Raw genomic sequence first — 6897 nt, 5'->3', positions numbered from 1 at the left:
ACTTAAAAAAAAATCCTCACAGACATAACAAGCAAACACAAAATATATTTTCGCAATCTAAAAACATTTTTGTTGGAGTTCCATCTAAAAGTGTATAAAGAAAATCTCTCTTTATGCCCATCATGTGGTAGCCACCAGTTTAGAGACATCATATGCTGTTTGACTTTCTATTGGGTCCAGGGGTGAAAGTAGGCCGCAGCCTTCAAACTGTTCTCTGTCAGCTTTTTACAAAATGTCCCAATTAAAAGCAAACGGTGATGATCTAGTTGTGTTTCATGTTATTTTGCTCAGTTAAAACAGCACAACACACCTCCAAAACAACTGCTTATGTTTTCTCATGTTCTCTTTTGTTTTGTCTTTACTGATATGATTTCAAATGTAACTGAGTAACCTTATTCAAAGGAAATTCAGGTAACACTTTATTTGACGGGTTGTGAATAAGACTGTCATGACACATTCATAAACATGACATAACACCTGTCATGAACATGAGTAAGTCTTCATGAATATTTATGACTGTTGTCATAAAGTGTCATTTGGTAAATCATAACATTTTTAATACAAAGTTGACATTATTCAAAATGTCTTCGTTATGACAACTTGACATTAACCAAGAAATCATGATCTGATCTGACATAAATTTGTATTTATGATTAAACTTTAGCTTTAATAACATAAAGCTACACAATTTTTAAAGTTTTTATATATATATATATATATATATATAAATATATATAAACAAATTATATATACATATATACAAATTTTTTTCCCATATTGTGAAGTACTTCTACTTCTGCAATATCCATAAAAGCAGCTTATAGTACAGTTAAATATTTAGGATTTTATTTGTTTTGTTTCGCACAATGAGTCCCAGATTTTCATCACAATACCGGCAAGAATGTAAAATTATTTTCACCTCTTGTCCAGTTCACTTATTTCCGAGATGTGATGCACATTAATCTTCTGTTTTGTCTTCTGTTAATAAGGTGGTTTGCATACAACTTCTGGGTTCATTACAGAAACCTTCTAGATCAGAGTATGGATGCATACTAATGTACCAATATTATAGTCTTTATATTATTCCAATTTCTGTCAAAATAATACAAATATCAACAAAAAGTATATCCCCAGATATTCATGATTCTTTTTCTTATGAAGATTTCTGACTAGCAAATGTCTCTCCTCGTGAGAGACATTTATTACAATCTAAGAAGAACAGAAGACTTTTCCACTTGTAAAAAATAAATAATAAAAAAATAAAATAAAACACGAGGCAGAAGCAAATCTGACCAGCAGGTGTCGCTGCAGAACAACAATCTGTTCTTTTGCAATAGTTATGATTGTATGATAGATAAGTTGACATGATTCGATTCTTTTCATAAAAATACAAAAATAATAAAGTCATTTTTCTTGAGACTGCTGAGATTTTTAGAAACTGTTGTATTTTGTCAGAGACTTAGATAATAAAATATGAGTTCATCTGACCTTTTTTTTTTATTATCTTGAGGAACAGTGCCATGGAGTTTTGGCATGATGCATGATGGAGCAAAACTCCACATGTCCCAGAGTGGTAAAGTGATTGAAAAAGTGTTAAAATAGATTGTTTTACTAGGGGTCATAGGGTCAAATTCTGTGCTGAGATTGGATATCGGATTTCCTTCACAAGGCTGTCATTTGTTAAAAACCTATTTTCAACAAGTGAAACTTAATTTGATGTCAAACAAAGACAGAATAGAAAATTCATGTTGGTAGCCTACCTAAGATTTTTCAAAAAATTCCTTTATTATAAATGCCAACATTTTCTTTCTTGCATACATGTGTTAATATATACAGTGCAGATGTACTTGTTTATTAATCAACAAACCATTTAATGCAAACCAATTTGAACAAACGTTTTACTTTTCAAACATTTGGCACAAATAGATTTTTAATTTCCATAAATAGCAAGAAATCAAAAGGAAAGATGAAAACTGAAAACTAAATTCAGATTAAGATTCAACAAAGTTTCCTTGTTGATTTTTCTGAGCTTGTTTCTTTGAGATGTATGTTAAGGATTTTTTTGGATATCCAATGTTTATTTATTTAATAGTTTTTTGATAAGTCTTCATGACAGTTTTAAGTAATTTCAGGTTCCATTTAAACTGTTTTTCCTAGCCTTTATGCTGTTAGAAAGATACTCTCTCATTCTGCACACTGAGTGAGCTGTCAAAGCAAAATGGTGTTTCTCTACTTAAGAAACTTCTTATATCAGCAAAAGCAGCATCTTACCTTGGCTATGAGATTTGCAAAAATCTTCTAACATGATAGGAGCAAATATAGATACTTCTTACATCCTTCCTGTTACCTGCTGCAAGTCTCGCTCTCTTTCACTCTGTTGCAGCCTAAATGAACCACAAGCCGGACAGGTTGTGGAAAAATCAATTCCCTCTTAGATGAATGAGTAAATAAATAAAATCTTTATTTCAAACTTGTAAGCATGCAACACGTGTTAGTGAACATACGAAAACAGAGCAAAAATCAGAAAAGAATTAAGATGCCAGATAATCTCCATCATTCAGATTATGTAGAATAAAATAAAAGTTTATCATTTCTTATCCAAAAGGGAGTAAGAGAAAGCAAATACGTATTCAGTTATATACTTATATAATAAAGTCTTCCTCTTAATTCCTTTTTAAGTATTTAATTTAGCATAAAAAAACCCTAACTTTAAGTTTTCACTCTCTAACTGTGTCTTCTCCACAGAGTGTTGTTTTAGCATTTGTACGTGGCAGGTTCACTGACGGGGTAAAAAATTCCCAATATTTGGGTTTCTGACAGTCGAGTCAAGGCCAATGAAAAAGAAAATCATCAACTTCAGTCAGCATCTCTAGTCTCAAGACATTTTTGCACTTTTTAACGGAAAAACTAAAAGTACAAATCTTTTTGATAAAGTGGGAAAACGTACATGCAAACAAATGTTTGTTTTTATTCCCTGACTAATTTGATCTGTCTCACTGTTCTGCTTTCCCTGAGACTGTGCTGTCTCTCAGACTGTTTTAGTATCATTGCCGTGGTCAAACAGACGCTCCCTCAGCCCACACACATCTGACTCTTTGCTTATTGTTACACCCTCTGCAGTTGTTGTTGGAGCACCAGGCGCTGTGCCTTTCGCCGCTCCCACTGTCCAAAGCCAACCCTACAAAACCACCAACACATGTGGACATCGCATGGGATAAAAATCCTTCCCTGCATGCCACATCTCTCATCATCCAGCCCTAATTCCATCCCACCAGGAGGCTGATTCCTAGCCGCTTTTTGCTACCACAACACTATTTTTTCAAACTCCCCACAGAATCAAAAGAGCCAACTCAAACAGAAACACAATAACTGTGGCTGAGTGGTCGCTGTGGCTGTCAGAGACAGGAGGTGTCGCTGGACGGGACTCTGGTGAGGGATGAGCTATTGCTAGCCGTTCGCTCAGATTGTGATTACACTGAGGAGATTTGTTTTAACAGAAAACACAGAATGGCAGGGCGGGTACTGTCACCGGTTTCCAGTTCTGTCAGAAGTGTGAACAACGCTATCCAAGTCACTCTGTTATCGGATGATTTAAGTCCAGATTTGATCTAAGTCACTACAAAATGTGATATTTTTTAATCATTCAGTATTGGCCCTTATACTTTGGATCAATGTCCTGCTGCAGAAACCAACTGTAATTGGGTTTAAGGTTCTGCAATGCACAGAGCAAAAATCACAACTACATCAATTATGCAGTTTAGTTACAGATAATTCATTGTTTAGCAAGGTGAAAATTATTTTGTCCAATCAGGGGAGGTTGGTTTGGATTGCAATTTTCACTTAAAGAATGAAGTCAACATCAGAAAACTCCTGATTTCAATTCAGTCTTTTTCCTACATTAATGTTTGTTTTATAATCTAAGACATTTCAAACACTTACATTTTGACAAAAGTAAAAAAACAGAAGAAAGCTGTGTGTCTTAAAAAAGACCTTTTAAGACACACAACTATCAATCAATCTATCAGTCAAGTGTATTTTTATGGCAGCAGTTGTGAAAACCAATGACAGACATTACATATTGCCAAGTGCCCTTGTTAAAATGATCAGTGCACATGAAATATGTTGGTCAAACTAGAGTTTTTGTCTTAAAATGATCTGACCTCTAACTCAGACAGGTACGTCCACATAAATCAGAACATCATTAATAGGAGTTTATTTCAGACCAGAAGACAGACACCTGCACACTGAACGATGGGGAGTAAGTCATAAAAGGTCATGGCACAAAGTGCTGCGTTCAGTCATATAAAATGAAAGTTTAGTGGAAGGAAAAAGTGTGGTAGAAAAAGCTGCACAAAACAACAGCCAAAATCAGAGCATTCAAGTATAGAACCAAAGCCCATTCAAAAGTTTGGAGAAGATTCACCAGCTGTGGACTGTTGCTGGGATCAGTGCTTCAACAGACCTTAGATCATTTTCTAATTTATTGAAAAGATAATGTCTCCCGCTGTCTTTGTAAATCTCAGCTGAGTAGTAAGGCTGATGTAATGCCGTATGTGTGTGGCAGAGACAGGATGTGTGAATTAATTTACATGCCAGCTGGTCACTCCTGTCGCTTTGACATGTTCATTACGAAGCAGGAACATATGTTGCCAATGCTCGCTCGTTGTCTGAGTGTCAGTTATCCAACCGATACAGCCCATCAGTATTCTCTGGAAAGCAATTCAATTAGAGATCTCCAGGGGCCGCGGGGCCGTGGGGCCCTCAGCTCCACCTCACTGAGGTCACGGGACTGAATGGCCGTCTCTTCAGAGTCCTGTGTGCTGGTTAGAGAGAATATGAACCTGTTCTAGTAACACATTTAATGTCATCTAACAGGTTAAACTTCAAATGATTATATTTAACTTTGTGATATCTTCAGTGGATTTCTAAGCTTATATTTTGTGTTTTAGTCAATTATTCTTTATAAAGAAAGGTAACAGATAGATGGTATTTTAAAATTTTCCTTAAATTTACATCTCTGAGGTGTTTTTTGCTTTATTATTATAAAACTACATATCTATTTATGCAAAAAAATGTGATGGGAAGAAAGAAAGCATCTTTTTTTCTACCTGGACCTGACATTTTTTTATCCTATAAGAGTTGAAATGTGACTTTCTTTTATTCTTTTTAACCCTTTATGATATTAGAAAGAAAAAACATTTTTTTGGCTTCAGATAAAAATAAAATAAAAGGTTATTTTTATAGACTTGTTGACTTCAACATGCCACTTTTTGTTGCACTTTTGTAATATGCTTTGACAATAGTTTTACCTGGCCTATCATCATATTCACTATTCACCATGATGGGTCCTGTAATCCTAATTAATCTGAACCAACATCGAGTCTTTGTTGCTCAAAGCCTAAAAGGTTTCTATTAAAGTCCCAGAAGTAAACTTCACATGTTCATATTTTTTATGGTAGGATGCAAATGATTTAGCCTCCTAAACAGATAATAAAAATGTTCATTGTGAGCAAGATTTGGTAAATATTTCATAATTTATCATACTTGAAAGGCATGTTCTCTTGTTTTTACCATTTTGAAAGACTCTTTTTTTACTCATGACAATACAAAGTAAAACAGTATCGACTTAATCATAAAACTAACCAATTAAATGGCTAAAATTATGCAGCAGTTTAAACTTAAATACAATATTTGTGACTCAACATGTTCATCTTGGAGTATCTTTACAAATCGTGCTGGTGGAACAGAACACAGCTTTTTAAAAAAGGGGTTTCCTAATGCGGCCATTGAAATGAACCTCAGTGTTAGGTCATAATTGTATCCTGGGAAAACTCAACACTTAATACATTACAGGTTCCTTTGACATTCTGATAAAAAAAAAAAAACATCTTTATTTTTCAGGTATTTGTATAGATATATATCAAGTTAGGTGAAATAAATAAATGAAATAACAGCAAGAATAAGCTGTTCAGGTGCAGATCATGACGTGAAGGTCTATTAATTAACCTGAAGGCAACACAGAACAACATATGTAGGTGCAGAAACACCTAAAAAATGGGCAAAAAAGATTCTTCTGTATTTATAGTTAATAGTTTATAGATTATAAAGCTTCTCATGTAACAAATGTTAAATCTTTAAATGAGCAATAAGTAGCATTTTATTATCTTTTCTGCATGACTGACTTTTTCTCTCCTGGTTGGATGTTTTGTCTTGAGCTCCTACAGGTGCTCCAGGACCTTTCCTTCACCTTTGGTCGTTGTCATGGAAACACTGTTTTACTTGGACACAGTGATGGCCTTGGACTGATCTTAATCCCAGTAACACAGCTGCCTGGATTACCGGCGCACCTCGACCTGATGCGTTTGAATCCCCCTCTTCCTGGGACAAAGCTGACAGCCAGACTCACCTGCCGCTCCGCGATGGAGAGATAAACGGAGGACGAGGAACCAGGCAGAACATCAGACCGAGATTCTCCTGTTTTTAACAAGCGATGACTAAAACCTGCAGGAAAGAGATTTATTCCCCTGGGGTGAATTTCTTGATGTGGCTGCATATCAAATTAATTGAGAATTATTTTCATTTTGTCTTTGTGTAAATTAATCAGCTATAAAATGTTTACCATAAACATAAAAAAGCTATGTGACCTCTTCTCTGGAAGCTTTAAAGCTGTACATAATCCTGTGACTGAAATTCCACACTAATTTCACTTTTAATTGTTCTTCAATTTTCATATCAGAACTATTTTCAACTTTTTATGCTTTTGAATAAATAATTAGAAATACTGAGAGGTACAGACAAATATAGGAAACACCAACCATTCGTTATAGAGCAAATGCTACAGCTGAGTTCTTTAGATTTATACTTTATTGCCTCTAAGTTGTTTGAAAAACCATTTCC

This window comes from Xiphophorus couchianus, chromosome 3 (assembly GCF_001444195.1).
Source record: "Xiphophorus couchianus chromosome 3, X_couchianus-1.0, whole genome shotgun sequence".
In the NCBI taxonomy this organism is placed as follows: domain Eukaryota; kingdom Metazoa; phylum Chordata; class Actinopteri; order Cyprinodontiformes; family Poeciliidae; genus Xiphophorus; species Xiphophorus couchianus.
The sequence above is the reverse complement of the archived record's forward strand: the minus strand, read 5'-3'. Positions refer to the sequence as shown.